Raw genomic sequence first — 16413 nt, forward strand, 5'->3', positions numbered from 1 at the left:
AAGCAGTAAAATCTGTGAGACCTCACATAAATCTTTTCTTTTTGAAAGTAAGCATGGGGGTGGAGAAAGAGGGTAAGTCAGAAGCAGAGACCAGTTCCTCCCCTCTCAAGAGTACCTGCAGGGGTGATGAGCAGTGGGAGGCTGTGCAGTGCTCGATGTATTGGGATTGAGCACATGCCGTGTTTCTTGAGTGACTTAGTGGTGACGCTCAGACCTGGCAGAAAGGAGCTTAGGCTGTCTGTCTCCCCTTCGGAGAACTAGCGCAGCCAGAGCCTCCCTCTGGTATTTTATCAGTGCTTGCATGAGGAGTGCCAGCTTATGCTGAGTAACAACACATCTGCTATCTCTCTTGACTTTTTCTTCCCCCTTTAAGTCAAGGAGAATCAGCTCTCAGAGCAGAGATAGCATGCTCTGTGATTGCAGCCAGTAGAGTTGCTAACATCTTCCAGATGTTTTATAGTCCCTTGCATCAGTTTCACAATGAAATTCCTCTCTTGGTTGCCCATAATTCCTCTTATTTTCAGTTAGATCTGTACTCTAATGGACGCCTCCTGTATAAGATGTAAATCAGTCCATTTTAGCAGTCTGTAACAAACATTTACTGTCTGACAGCTCTACGTGAAGTTAGTGGGATCTTTATAAACTGGCTTCAGTAGAAACAAGATTGAATATGTAGTAAACATATACCTACAGAAGCCTACTGTCAAACAAGGAGCCAGGGAAAGAAGTATTTCTTATGTGTGATTACATAAACCAGGATATTCCTGTACGTAAAGAATAGGGATTTCATTTTTGCAGTCCTGCCTGGCTGCTGAAGTTGGGGAGTGAAAGGGGCTTGAGGATTCAGCTGTGAGTGCATGGTAAACACTTTCATCTTCAGCTGGAGTCAGTATTCAGGCCCTTCAGTAGGCATAAAGTCTCAAAGCTTGGAAGTAGATCTGCACGATTCAGTTGAATAAATGTGTTTGACATTGAAGACAAATATTTTACTCAGTAGAGCAATTTTGAAGCCTAATACTCTCCTCTCCCAACTAATTCTAAGGCTTAATTACTGAATACCAATGTTGTATAGTTCACAAATAATTCCCTGGCTTCCTTTTGTTCACTTGTGCCTTTAGTACCATATTATCAAATACCAAAAAGATTATCAGATAGCATGACTGGCTTGCAGATGCTCCACAGTGCCAATAAATATCAAAATACAATGACTTGCCAATTTTCAAAATGGTATTTCACTGGCACTGTAGGAGTATTATTCCACTCCTTGCTTTTCCAAGCCTGATTTGTGTGTAGTAATAAAACCTTCCCATCATAATACTATTAATCTCCCAAATTTGAGAGGCAGACGGATTGAGTTTCCTTTGTCTTAATTCAAGAAAATATGTGCTTTGCCTGTATAGCTTACAGATTAGTTATCTGCCATCAAATTACCGGAGCCCTAGGAAACAGGAGGAGACTGAGCCTTTCTGTGTGGACAGCTTCTGACCCAGTACAAGCAACTGCAGCTTTACTGACGTTATATTGCAGTCTTTTCCAGGAGGGCTCCATTTGGTCCACTTTAACAGCTTGAGAAAACACTTTTTTTTCTTTTTCATTTTGAACATTATTTTCTTGAAAAGGCGAGCTGTTCATATGAGAACTTTTGAGTGTCAGTTTTCAGTTAGTTGAAGTACTGTACACAAAAGGACATAAAAGCAATATATCTAGCAGTGGAAATTGCTAGAATTGATTTTTGTACCATAAATTGATCTTATTTTTAGCAATAATCATATTACATTATTATTATGTCTAGAGATTTGATAGATGTGTGTGGTTTTTTCTCCCTTTAATGAAAAGGTGTCAGTCAGAAACTTTTAGCGTTCCTATGCTCAATGTAAAAATAAGACTGTGGGAAGGACTGGGATTTTCACTGTGAGTGTATAACCCATCATCAGACGGAGCAATTCAGGTGTTTCACCCGACAGAGAAAAAGGTGTGAAAACTGTGTTGCTACAAAGCCCTTAGAAAGCAGCAGAATGGTTTGGACTTGGCGGTCTCACCTGGTAATTGCCCACCCCCAGGAGAGGAGCTTTCCACCCTTATCATCCTTCAGTCTTGGAGAGGTGCAGAAGGCTCCATGGAAGGTCTTTGCTGCTCCTGTGAGTTTGTTAATGTATCAATAGGAATTTTGGGTTGAAGCTCCATTTAGGCATGGTTCTCAAATTCCTTGGGCCAAGCTGTGAGTTCAGAATAGTCCTCATTGTTTTCTGAGTTTCTGGCCTAGATCTGTTACTAAAGGGGAGTATCTTTAATCCCCCTGAAATATCACATATGGCAGCAACAAGAGTAATACAGTACTGCCAGCCTGCCCAACAAAGATTCAGTGACATAGGACTTTCTTTGCATAGACTTTTCTCCATTGCCTGACTTTTTGTACTGAAGGAGGTGGTAGCAACTCAAAGTGTTACCCCAAGCATCAGCAATCAGCGAGAGCAGCAGCTTGAGTCCTTCCATGTGTGAGTTGCTGCCACATTCAGTGCTAGCAGGGCTGCAAATTCTCTGTCACCAAATGCAAAGCCACACAGCCTTTGGAGATGATTCAAGGCTCTCGGGTGTTAGTCATGGCTGTGAATGCAGCACAGTGTCTTGTGTGAGGGGATGGGGTGGGTGAGGAGGTTAGAGAGTGGTAGGACTGAAGGGAAAACTGTTTGAAGCAGTTAACAAGAGAAATTATACTGTTTGTACTGTGACGCTGGGTTGGCAGCCATGGCTTTACTTGGGGGTTCAGTTTCATTTTCCCTGGTACTTGTTTATAGAGGATGCAGGCTGTCGTGTAAGGAGGAGGAGTCTTCCAGTGCCTTCTGCCATGTGCCCGGGCAGATGGCTACATCCTCCCACACTTTTCTAGGAAACTACAGCAGAGCTTATTGCAGCATGATGAGCAGTGGAACAGGGCTTCAGAAATCCCAGACATGCTCCCGCACATGCAGAGCAAACCTGAGGTGATGTGGGCTCAGGATAAGCATGTGGGCACCGGGGTCTGTGCTGGGCTAAGCCCAGTGCTCCAACATGGGGAGCAAGTGCTGACTTAAGCCTCAGAGAGAGATACACTTTTAACAGTGCTGCTGCAGTGTAGAGTCAAAGTGCATCAGCAGGATGTCTCAGAGAAGCCTTGTATTCTTCCTGACCATGTTAAATCTATCCGTGCACGAACAAAGGCTGTTGGATTCTAGGGCTACCTATCCATTACCTCAGACGAATGAATTCAAGTGCTGGAGGAGAAGGATGCTAGAGCAGCAATTATGTGAGGTTGTATTAAGGAGCCACAGCTGGCCACTTAGCTTGTCATTAGCAGCCATCACTAGGTTTGAGTCAGGAAACCCTAGAATCTGCCGAAGAAGCCTGAATTAGCAAAACTGCGAGGACAGTTTTGAAATGAGATGTTCAAAGGATTAATTAACTTTTGGACCACCCTCCCCTGCTGACACATCCGTATTGAGCCTTTGAGACTTCTGGGTTCAGACCACCACAGAGTGGGATGTGGTCCCATGGCTATGGTGTGGCAGAAGCCACAGCCACATAACCACTCCTCTGCCCCAACAGAGCTTGCTGCAGAAGCTGGGCTGACAATTCAGTGTTAGAAGTGCTTGAGAAAAATATAGGGTCTGAGCTGGAGTTTGCAGAGATAAAAAGGTGTAATTTTTGAATGATGCAGGGCGTGCATCAATAGTAAAGCTGCAACAGTGGGTTGAATCCTGCTTGCATGTCCGCCCATTTGTTATTTTGTACTTGTACTGTCTAATGGCTTCATGTCCCCACTTTAACATGACAATCCTTTTTAACTTGCTGACCTCCAGAAGCCACTGTGAAGCTGAATTCATTAAGCTTTGAAGTTTTCAGCCTCAACAGAGGCTGAAGAATTACCTGCATATAAAGCACTGCTAAAGAAGCACAGTGGTATTTTACTAAAGCAACACATCACACAAGTTCATATTCTTGTAGGACCAGTCCCTAGAAATAAATAATTTACCAGACTTAGTGTGGTTCTTATTTTTCAAGCATTTTCCCTCTTATTTGAGAGAAACTCTTAAGAATGGGTGCTAAGAGAGTACTTTGGTAGCAGAAGATGACTTCAGCCACTTTTCCTCTGATTCAGTATTATTGCAATTTGCGCAACTCTTACAGCTGTTATTGCCATATAATGCAATGAGTGACAAACACTACTTAGCATACTGAATGGGGGCACTGTCCCTAGCTTAATCTACCTAATGCCCCCACTGCAAGATATAAATAGATTAAGAGAGAAAATCCAATAATTTCTCCATTCTCCCACCAGAGCAATACACATTACATGTTCCTTGCCATCTAATTGCATTACATGGCAGGGATGCAATAAACATTTAATGGCAGTCACAGTCATCTGTCACTTCCTTTTAGATTGGTAATGTTCAGTATGATTTACATGCTTAACACTGTATATTTTCAGGGGGAGGGAGGAGAATATGAGTAACCCATACCAAAGAAGTTGTGCTTTTAGCTGAAAGATTTTCTTTAATTAGAGTTAAGAAAAAGGAAGAGATTGAGTACCCAGTGCTCCTGAGGTACCTTAATTAATCCCTCATGAAACCAGGATAGGATTTTAAAAGTCTTGGGCTTCATTTATCTCAATGGTACTTCAGTTTTGCATAGGTATAATGCCACTGAAATGAAACTGGAGTCACACAAGTGAGTTAAGTGCAAATAATGAAAAGCATTTAGGAAAAATGTTTGAGTCCCACTCCAGCTTGTTACTTAGACATCTTCATAAATTGCTGTGTTTCAGAGAGAGGTGTGGTGGGTGCTGGGAAGAAACGGTCTGATACGTGTACATATTTCAGGACAAAGTGAACGTAATTGAACTAAACAGCAAATCTTCCATTAGCTTCAAGGAGAACAGGGCAGTTCCATCACAAAACTTTGTTAAAAATATGGAGACCATGAAATACATTGTTCACATTGAACGCTTTAATTGAAAAGCTAAAAATCCCTGTGGACATGTTAATATCAAATCATGATTTTCCCCCCCCAGGGCAAGATGGGGGGAGGATGCTCAGCCACACTTCTTGTAAAGCTGCTCTGCTTAGCTTTGTGTAGGGTTTTACCATGTGACGGGTAATGTGTTACACATCCAGTGGCAAAACCCAGCTGTTTCTAAAAGGGAGAACAAAAGCTTTCACATACTTTTTCTTGTAGCAGCACCGAGAGTTGTGCTTTTGAATGCACAGGCCATTGGCTTTATTCAGCAAAGTTAAGCAGCACTGTTTCAGAAAGCATCCTCTCCACACTGATATTCTTTGAATTTACTAGATAGGCATGAAACATTAAAAAAAAAAAAATATCACAATGTAGGACACATTAGCAATGTGTGAATTAGAACAGTGATTTTTTTTAAGGCAGATAGGAAGGCACTGGCTTATTCCAGACAGGCTGCCAGCAAGTCATCATCCAGTGAAAACTTTCAGCCAGTGTGAATTTGAGCTGACCAGTTGCTTGCAGGTGACAGTCTCTGTAGCCCATTAAGAGTCTCTTGAGGCCTGTAATCCTGCAGCTGAGCCCATTTCTTACTCTTTCTGAGAGCTTGGTTCACATTTGCATTTGCTTTGCTCTGCTTGTGGTTTGCAAGCAAATTGGGGAGCAACTGTGCTCTGCAACAGCACCGCAGGTCCCCAACAGTTAGGTAGTCTCCCTTCTTCAGCTTCTGTTGGTGCCAAGAAGGATTGATCCAATGTTTTGTCTCATTATTTTGCTTTTATATTCTGAGTTTGTGGAGGACAAGAAGGGGAGTGGGATTTAGTTTTCTTGTCTGTCAGAGAGTCAGAGTTGGGCTTCCTGGGATCTTTCACCAAGGGATGGGATGTGCAGAACAGAAATCCAGCACTTAACTACTCTGTCCTAGAAAGAGCTCCTAGAAAGTGCGCTCAGCAAGGATGAAACACAGAGATTGTGTGTGCATGTGTGCACACAGACATTCACTTATTGATAAACTCATGACTGTAATTTACCAGCAAGTTACCTGCTGTATGGTGCTCTGGGCTTTTGCTAATTTGACAAGGTCACTTCACTTGCACTATCTGCAATGCAAACAATTACCAAAAGTGGCACGGCAGCTTTTCTTCTATGAATCGCTAAATCATTAACTTCTATGTCACTGAAAAAGTATTCTAGCTGCTGTTTGCGTCCTTCTTAATCAATATCCACAGACAGAGTATCCATGTCCTTTATCCCCCACAGGAATGACTAAACCTTTCCAGCAGCTCAGAATCACTCAGCTAATGGGCACTGGAGCACAGACCTTAATTGTCCCTGACACCAACACAACCGCTTTTCTTCTTTGCATAACAATACTATACATCTCTGTCAGAGTAGAGGCAAATTGAGTTATGAAAATGCTAAGGCTGGTCTCGGAGTGCATTACATCAAGTTTGGGGCATACTGACTTCATTCTGCTAACGTACCTGGGCTTTTCGCATCCTTCTGAAGCCACCTGCTCGTCATTCATTGCTGAGGTTGCCTGTGTTAACGCTGCTGTGAAGTTGTGTGGTGGAAGTTCTGCAGAATCCTCCCCATTTCGAGCTTTGGCTCTGAATCGCTGTTGGGCCGCATTGTCACGCTGCGCAGGGGGAAGGAGCAAACCGAACGCACAAAGCAACGACAGTGAAAATTAAAATAATGATCGTGGTGATGATGGTAAAAATGGTGATGATAATAACAACAATAACAATAACGATACCAATAATAGCAACAACAGCGATGATGATGATAACGATGCTCACAGGCCGTGGCTGGCGGTCCCTGGCCCGGCGCTGCCCGAGGTGCCCGCCCGGGAGCGGGAGGGGCGCGGGGCTCCGCCACGCCGCGGCCAGGGCGCCCTCTAGCGGCCCACCCCGGGAGCCAGGGGGCGGCTCGGGCTGCGGCTGCCGGTGCCGCCCGCTCGGGTCCCGCTGCTCCGGCAGGTTCGGAGAGGAGCGTGTGATTTTATGCACCCGTTGCTTGGAAAAGTGTAGCAGTTGTGCTGCTAGCCTTCTAATGAAGCTTTAGTACTGAGAAACATTTAAGCCTTTTAATGCTTCCACTAAATCCCTGATGAAACTACTTCCATAGCAATCAGAAGGTGATTAGCAATGAGGATTACAACTATTGCCGTCAATCCCTTGCATTCGGTGAATCCGAGATTTTAAAAGCCTGGAAAAAAAGTAATGACTGACGTTTTGATCGCGGTGTTTTTGCGTGTATGTTTTGGATTCATCCATATGGATGTTTTAATTGGAATTTCTAGTCGTCTTTAACAATAAAAAACCCAAAACAGCTAGAGAGTTACTCCTATTTCTTTTTCACATTCTATGGAATGTCTTGTAACTTTCTAAAGGAAGTTAAGATACCAACATAGACATAACAACTTTATGTTGTTATGGAAAGGAAACAAATCCTTTCTTTATGACTTGAGAAATGCAGTAATTCATGGGGCTAGGAACGCATGGATGCAACTGCTTGGCTGATGCATTGAATTTGGGGATGGCTGAGCAGGAATGAGTTCTACACCATCCTTAGCTGTCCACTTAAGCATAAGTACATGCTTTGATTTAATTTTCTACTAATGAGATAAAACTTTACTTAACTGAAAAGGTTGCAAGGATTGCTTGTCTGTCTGTGCAGTTAGGATTTTGTGGTCTGAGGTGTTGGGAGCTTTGTTCTTACAGGTAACAGGTCTTTGAGAAGTCGAATGATAATTATTAGACTAATAATTAACTAATATAAAAATGATATTTTAAAGCTGTATCTATTTGGATAGTCTAAACATGTATGCCTTTGTCTGCCCCTGTCCTGTATTTAGTCCTAGAAAGATGCATGATTTAACCTGAGGCAGCAACCCCCGTGCCAACCCCTCCTACCCCTACTGCAGCCAGTGCTGGACCACAAGAAGACTGCTACGATGGGAGGGTATGGTGCTCCCAAAACACCGACAGTGGTCTGTATGGTCCCCCCAAATCTGCCCTTTCTCCCCACCCACCTGGCTCTGCTTTCTCTGGAAGTGTCTGCCTTTGTGAGTGAGTGTGGGAAGATGTCTGCTCTTACACTCTGGCTTCAATATTCAGCTTTGTTGACGGTTTATTATTGTGCTTCAGGCCTCGTTAGAAGTTTTGATAGAAGCATGTGCATATAAATATAGTCATTAACACATTTATTATTTGCAAATTTACACTTAACTTTGGCTATTAAATAAACAAATGGGAACAGCCTGTACCAGTATTACTAAACTGCCTGAAATATGCATTTCAGTCAGGTCTTGCAGTGATGTAAATTGCTGTAACAGCATTCAAATCAATGTTACTGTGCAATTTAGAGCAATTTGAAAATCTGGCCACAGTATACATTATTTGTTAATAATTTGGGGAGGGAGTTTGTTTATTCCTTTGAGGATGAACTCAGAGAAGCCTAGATTTAAAACCAAAGTGAAACAGCCTATCATTAATTTTGTGTATAATACATATCTCAGCAGCATATACCACAGAGCAGTGTAAAAAACCTCTAGGTCCTGGAAATCTTTAACAGGAAAAACCACACCACAAAAAAAAAAAAAACAACCAACACCCTAACATATTTGTATAGCATGCAAAGTGCAAATCCATCAAAAACATCAACATTTTTGTAAGCTGTTTTTGTACTGTGAGAAGGCATAAAGGATCGTGCTGGAGAAAAACACTGTAGAGAAGCATTGGGTAGAGGTTACTTAGTGTCTCTGTTGATTGGCTAGCCCAGAAGAGAAGACCCGAAAGTGTAAAAGGGTGCTTGGTGTGGATCCTGATGAGACTCTTGTAGGGGTGATAAAGATACTCTTCTGCATGTTTCAGGTGTTCTTGGAGATTTTATTTTATATCTACATCTAGATATAAAGTTACCTTTTTACATATATATATATATATGCACACATATTTATACAATAATAAGGAATGCACAAATACAGAAAGTAATTTCCATCTTGCTGCAGTGAGAATAGTTTCATTATTGGCACCGTGTTGATAGTATGCTTTGCATATGCTATCATATATCATAAGTATATATATGCTTAGCAAATGCTCAAGGCTTTGCACCCTTAAGGGAAGCTGCTGATTCTTCCCTTTCTGCCACAAGGCAGGGGAAGCAATGCTGCCATCCCTCTGTTACGGCAGGTGGCCCCAGCTGGCACCCATGTTCAATGTCACATGGAGCGCTCACAGTAGAGCAAGATTCAGCATTCAGGAACTTTGGGAACACTCTGTAGACCACTGTCCTGTCCTGGGAGTAAACCCGCTCAGGCCCAGGGCTTGGCAAGGCAGGGGTGAAACGCTTCAGCCACCATGGAAAGTGGTGGTCAAATCTTGAAAGTTCCCTGGGAGTTTTGTGGCTGCGCAGTCCAGTCAGAATCCTGGTTCTACAGGTGTTACCTGTAATGATTGGGGTGTGGGGAGACTGTTGGCTCTTCCAGACCTGCTCTGCCTGGCAGCAAGCGTGCTGTTGCTGTGCTGCGCTATCTGTCATTACCTATTCTTCAGAAGCCGTGACAGTCAGCCACTCGGTCCTCTGAGTGTTCTGCTTTCCTTTAATGTATTCCTGAATTGCTTAAAAGTTTATTTGTAGCCGTAATAGCCTGTGCTATCCTAATTTCTGTCTGCATGTTTGTAAAATCATGTCAGCAGCCATCAACATTTGAAATCATTGCAACATATTTCAATTATATCCCTTTGATACTGGTAAAGACTGTTTAAGAATAAAATAACAATCCTGCACTTAATGCAATCAAAGTTTCCTCAAAACTGGTTTATACCATCATCACTCATTCAGTATGGTTGAAAACATTTTGTATAATGCTATTAGAGTGACTTGCCAGTGAACAGTACAAGTTAATATTGATTTTAATACACACAAATGATTCCTTAAATCCCCAAATGCTTAATGAAAATTTCACTCTAGTCTTATAAAATAATTCATGGATAAGAGCTGGATAGCATGCAAAAGACAGTAGATTCTTACATTCCAAAATACAACCTGATATATGGCATACTTGTTTATCTTACCTACCCTCCAGATAAACCGATTCATGGCTCTATAAATATTTCACATGGTCTCGTCTCCCCATCTTCCCCCCGCCCCCCCTTTTTCTTTCTTTTTCTTTCTTTTTTTCCAAAGAAGATCACAGAAGTGTGGTTTTAAGTCTCTGTCTGCACTAGGAAAGTTCATGAACTGATTCCAAGTGATAGGAGTCTTGGTACTGACAGTGCTTCGTACTCAGACCTGTTCTTAGCACCACTTTACTGTAATGAAAACTGTCTGCATTGAGTAGCAATGGGGATTTCTCCATCTGACCTCATTCCCTAACCTCATTTCAACTGTTTTAACTTCTGAGCTCCTGTATGAACTGTGTTCCCAACAAGCTAAGGGGTGAGACATGGAGAAGAGAGGTCTGTAGTTCATGATGAGGGGAAATGCTATCAGGGTTGGTTGATTAGTTGTTTTTTTTTTTTTAAAAAAAATGGAGACCTGAAAGTGTATTTGCATTGTAAAAGTAGAAAGTCAAAGAAGAGGATTAGGTAAATAAAAAAAATAAAGTGGGCTCAGAAGGAAGATCAGAAGAAGAGGTGTGCAAGGATCATTCCAGGAGGTCAGAGGTCCTGCCTTCCAGTCCAGATCCACACAGATCAGCTGGGTCAACTGGGAAGGCAGAACTTTCTCAGTCTGTTGACCCTCACCCTCCTCATTGCAGCTGGTGATTTTACAAGATCTACGTATGCTGGAAACTAGTATGTGCAAAGAACTCAACTGAGATCAAAAAATCATTTTATTCGTAAGCCACCAAGAAACAGTCACTAATATAGCTGAGTCACTAGTAAAGTAGGTTAGATTTGAATTAGTGACCTATGGTTGAAAATCCTGTATGTGACCAACGCTCCTTGGAGAGATGCATTGCCCTTTCCTCTGGTCATTAAGCAAAAGTTAGGTTTTATCTCTCCAGCTTATCTGTTAGGTGCTAAGGGAGGGAAGATACAGAAGGTATACAGAAGAAATGTTTTACTCTACAAGTGTACAAACTTGTTAGTGTTTGTGCAACTTTATTTTTTCTCAATTTTCGCCTCAGTTTTTTGAAGTCAGAGTTTGCTGCTCAAGAGAGACTTGGCACCCAAGTAAAATTCGTGACCAAAAAGTAATTCTTGTTGCTGCCTTTTTTTTTTTTTTTTTTTTCCAGCCTGAGAGATGCGACAGCATCAAGGGCATACTGATGTTCTAACTACTGATGTCCAACGAGCACTGCCTTTTAGCTATGGGCAGCAAAGGAAGCATGAGTGCAGGACCACCAGTGTCTCCTTCATCTGCTCTCACCCTCCTCTGCTTTCTGAAACCTCCATTAGTTGGTCCATTGCCGCTTCCTTTTGCATCAGTTCCTGTAGGGAAGGTTATTTCCCCTGCCCAGGGGAAGGGGAAACATGGCCCTAATGGCTTCATCCCATTGAATTCAGTAGAGTAGAGGGTTTTGCATCCTCTGCTGCATTTAGTTTAGCCATTGCCACCCTATCCTCTCCTTGGGGTGCTGGGGGCTGTGTGTCAGCTGAGTCAGCAGCATGGCACACCTCCTCTGTGCACAAAGTTCAGGCAGGTGCACCCAGGCACACTCGAGTGCCACTGCAGTGTGTGCCTTACAGCACAAACTATTCTACTCTGAAAATTGCTTTGAGATTGTAAATTGCTTTTTTGATCCTTTGGGATGAAAAGTTCTATATCAGTGTATTATTATTAATGACAATAAATTATTCTTGAGGCAGCGGGGCTGCTTCTCTTTGTATGGAGCAAAATGAGTAAGCACTTTCCCGTGAGTACAACTGAAATGCAAAATACTGGTGGATGAGCCTAGCTGCCAAGCAGCCTGATGTTTCACCACTGTGCATGCATTTTGCTCACTGAAAACACCCAGAAAGAAGATGACCTGAAGAGAAGGTGTGCCCTGGGGGCATGCTTCCAGGGCGCAGGGCTAGTGCCAGCCCTGCATCTTGCCAGTAGCCTTTGCTGGGTGCTGGCTGTACCAACACCATCTTTAAGAGGTAAGTTGGTAAGACTGAAGTCCTGGCTCAGTGGCTGAAGTGTTTCCACCATTTGTTTTTCTGGGATCCCTTCCAGTTCCTCTGAATTGGCCTCTTGTTTGCCTGCCTCTCCCAGCCTGCGGCGCTCCTCGGGCTGCTGCTGCTGCTGCTTGCTCACAGCGCCTGGCCAGCAGGTTCTTTAGGGCCAACAAATGATTGAGAGTCAAATTTTGGTAACTCCATCACCAACTTTTGGCAACACCCTTGTCTCCTGTTTTTTTCTAAACCACTCATGTTCATTACTGCACGTTCAAGAAAAAAGAAATAAGCCCCTACACTTATCACTGGCTATGGAGAACCTTGTTTTTCTTACCCTTCCTCAGACTTTTAAATACTCAGGATTTATTGTTTTGAAAGATGCCCTGTGCAAGGGTGTATTTCAAAAGGCAGAGGGGCTGACAATCCTTAACCTGTGTTCAGGCATTTTGGGAGCACCGTTAACAAAGTGAGCTTCACAAAGATACATTTCAACCAGAGTAGTAGAAATGTTTAGCTTGATGGATCTGTGACCAGGCATGAGCAGGAACAGCTTTGCACAGGCAGGAGAATGGGAGAAGTAGAGGGATGACAAGTTGTGTAATGACAGGTTTGTGCAGCAGTTCTTTTCCTTCTGTTTTTATATTAAGTGAGAGGCTATGGCAAACAGTTTGGTGCTAGGAAGCCTGATTTCTGAAAGAAATCCAGATATTGTGGAGAAAAACCCCAAAACCCAATTGCAAACCCCTCACCCCAGCCATTTCATACCTAGTTTTCCAGGCTGAACTGAAGCCAAGTCATGAAAAGCGTTGTCGTTAATTACCGTAATTTCATGCAAAATGTGTTTATTTACTAATCTGAGAACAAACAAGCTGAAAAGGCTAAAAAAAACCAACACCAAAACAAAACACACCAACAACTTTTCTTCTTACTACAAAACCTCTAGGGAATGAGGTAGGTGGTGCTTTGGAAAGAGAGGGATGGGAAGGGGCCGGGGGGGCAGGTAGCAGAGGCTTTATTCAGGTCTAGCACAGGAGGTCCTACTTCATGGCAAGTGCTCCTAGGCAGTCTTGTGGTACAGCTGCTGCTCACTAGCCCAAGAAAAGGATGCCCAGTGATGGGTGAGACCGTAGCCCTGCAGCACAAGGTCTTTGGCAGCAGCACCGTCCAAAGGGGGACTCGCAGCCCCCCCGCCTCTGCCTGCAGCTGTGCGCATCACCCCTGCCGCTCTGCCAGCTTGGTTCAGAACAGCTCACAAAGCAGGTATTGATGCCAAGGCCACTGTACTCTGCAAACTTGGCTTAGGGATGTGGAGCACGTGGTTGCTTACTCATGTTTTTGTAGGTAGTAAAGTACTTTCTGGCCTTGTGTGTGCATATGTCCCATTTTCACACCTGTGTGCATGCCTTTTCCAGGAGTACAAAGGTAGCTAGTTTTTTCATGGTAAGCTGACAGTAAGCTGATTAGATTGTCCTTCTGGATACACTTTTCTACCAGCCTGAAAGGAAGTAAGTGCAGTCAGTCCTCTGAAGATGAGGAAAATGTTCTGAACAGCAGAAAACTCTTATTTTCCTCTCTTGAAAAGGGTGAAGAATGCAGCAACTGTGGGCTTTGGTTACTTGGGGTCTGCTGGGGAAGATATCATAGAAAATTCTTTTGGAGGGTTTGGTGGAGAGTAATACACCTGAAAAATGTTGTTTCTTTAAAGAAGGCTAGAAGCATGATAAAAAGAAAGTAACTTTTACCCAAGCCATAGAGAGGCAGCACTGACAAGAAGAGAAAAGTGTTTAGGTTTTATGTGGTTTTGTTTTTTTTTTTCTTTTGCATAAATGTATGAATTTTCAAATATATAAACATGGGGTTTTGATCCAGCAAATGCTAAGCTCGGTAATATCCACTCTGTGTCTATGTGTTGGCAAGAAACAGGAGGGGAATAATGAGAAGGTAGAGAAGCATTTTCTTTTCCACAAAGCTGTGAGCCTTTGACTGAAGAGAACTTTGTGAGTTCAGCATCTTGTAGCTTTGCCACCTTCTAGGAGTGGGAGTGTAGGTAAGATAACCAGGGGAGCAGTTATGAGCTCTCCTAGATCTGTTCTGGCAGACTGTGATCCTGGGCTCAGATGTAGCACTGGGTGTGTATGTGCCTTTGAAAGATGCTAATTTGGGGAGCTAGCACGGTTAGTTTTGAGAGATATTCTTGTGGACAGATATAAAGGATGGGGATAGTAGGGTTCACTGTAGCTGTTTTTGTTTGGGACTAGCAGTGTAATCAAGTATAAACAGACAGAATTGATGGGATTTTGTTCTTATAGGCCAGATCCTTCATGGAATTGCTCTGTTTTAACCACAGCTTTCAAGGACGAGAGGTAAATGCGTAGGAAATGCAGCTTACTGCAAGATGCAATACCACCACAGAAAAGGTAGATATAATAAAAAGACTAAACCAGACTAACTCTACCACATCTTGACTGTGGTATGCTTCATTCAGAATGAGCCAGAATTTAATGTCCATTGCAACAAAACATCCTTAAAAACGTTAGGCTAGCATACAGGCTTCATCAGAAAATGGAATAATATAGGTCCAAAGAACTGATGTTATTATTGAAGGCTCTAAACTAGACCTTAGGGACAATAAAGCATTCGGATTTGCATGGATGATTTTATTTTATTTTTTTTTTTTTTAATTGAGAACTGACTGCGGTTGTCCTCCACACAAAGACAGGAGAAGTGGATGGCCAGGGACCTATTCTCTTGTTTCTGCTTTTCTTGATTTAATTTTTTTAATGAGACAAAAATAAAGAATAAAGGAACCATTTATCTCTTTTTTTGTAGAGAACAATTTACTATGACCTAACAAGAGCATTAACAGAATGGAGGCTGAAAGTGATAACGACAAAGTAGACCACTGGTAGTCTATTTGAGTGTGTGTTTTGTTTTGTTTTGTTTTAAAGAGTGAGCTACGCAGTCAGCCTAATTATTAGGAAATAAAGAGTGAAAGGGAAGTCAGGCAGAACTGTTCTACTTGGAGGGAAGCAAACATATGGAATAAGTTGTAGAGTAAGGCTATGAAAACCAATATGTGAGTCACAGAGACAAAGAGGGTGACGTGTTTACTGTGAACAGAGCGGGGGTTTTGAAAACAGAAACAGATGCAAGTAGAGGGGTGGGGGAGAGTGAAATAAATTTAAAAGGGACATAATGCATTCTGTGGGCGTAGTGTCCTTTTCTTGTGTGATGAGTTTGTAAACACCTATAAAGTAAGGGAGAAATTTATTTTTACATTGACATTCCAAGTTAACTGGGTGCTTTTAAAACATAAAGGAGCATGGAGATGGAAGTCTTCATCTTTCTTGCAGCTACTGTTTCAAGGAGTTTCATTTCACATCCACCAGACTGTTGTTGGGCTCTGGTGACACTGGTTTCCATGGACCTGGGTATTTTATACTAGTGAGTAGGCCCTTGTGCAGGTCTGCCCTTCCCTCTGAAGTCAGTGGGTGTCTTACTGGAAAAAAAGACCTGCTGATGCTGTGGTTCTGGTGCTTTGGCAAGATACACAACAGAAGCAGAAACCATATGATGAGGGTATCATCTTCACAGTGCTCTGCATGTAGAGGGTTCAGCCCTGCCCCAGGAGACTGGCTCTGCTCGCCTTGGTGAGACTGCTCAAGCGAGGGGTGGACAGCCTGCACAACCTGGAAGTGAAGCATCTTTGTGACACAGGGAATAAATTGGGAATGGTCCCTGCCTTTCCAAAGACTGGTCAAGATGCTTGCTTTTTTCCTCCCGGTTTTGGGAGAAGTGTGGGGTTCCTTTAAACAGGAATCATAATGATCTGAGCACTGCCAGGGAGTCCAGTTTACAGTCCTTCCTCTCCCTGAAAAATCACCCTCTTCCAGGAGACAGCTCTGATCACAAAGATAAGGCTGTTTTGTGAGAAACCATCCCCTGCCCCCTGGGATCTCCTTTGTGAAGTGTGCTGAAATGAAGAGCAGAAGGACAGATCCTTTGGTTCAAAGAGATAGTGAGAAAGAAAGGAAGCGTGACCTGAGTTCCCCTAATTATGGCTCTGAGCACAGAGATCCAAGGCCCGAGGTCTGGTCTTTGCCCCCATGCCTTTTTTTTTCCTTGATGTGAAACAATCCCATAACTGTGATAGCTGGTCTGTGGGTATCCTAGCAATGATACATGCAGCCTGGAAAGATTGTCTGCTGCTTTGCAACAGAGCTCTCCTTACTTTGTGATTAAATGTCCCACGTTACATAAATCTTTGCATCCTTTCTCAGGTCTCAGAAGTTCCTGGCTTCTTGACCAA

The 16413-nt window shown here is 42.8% G+C and overlaps 1 protein-coding gene and 1 long non-coding RNA gene across 3 annotated transcripts in view; one reads left to right on the top strand and one right to left on the bottom strand.

Annotated features, from left to right (window-relative positions):
• Nucleotides 1–7011, bottom strand: part of LOC114010827 (uncharacterized) — a 31968-nt gene extending 24957 nt beyond the window's left edge. The window contains exon 1 of the long non-coding RNA XR_003552499.2: nucleotides 6474–7011. This is a non-coding gene — a long non-coding RNA (uncharacterized LOC114010827). The remainder of the gene's footprint in view (nucleotides 1–6473) is intronic.
• UNC5C (unc-5 netrin receptor C) overlaps nucleotides 1–16413 on the top strand; it is a 260978-nt gene that overhangs the window by 27665 nt on the left and 216900 nt on the right. The gene's annotated exons all lie outside the window — the stretch shown is intronic.

The sequence above is a fragment of the Falco peregrinus genome, chromosome 2 (genome assembly GCF_023634155.1).
Source record: "Falco peregrinus isolate bFalPer1 chromosome 2, bFalPer1.pri, whole genome shotgun sequence".
In the NCBI taxonomy this organism is placed as follows: domain Eukaryota; kingdom Metazoa; phylum Chordata; class Aves; order Falconiformes; family Falconidae; genus Falco; species Falco peregrinus.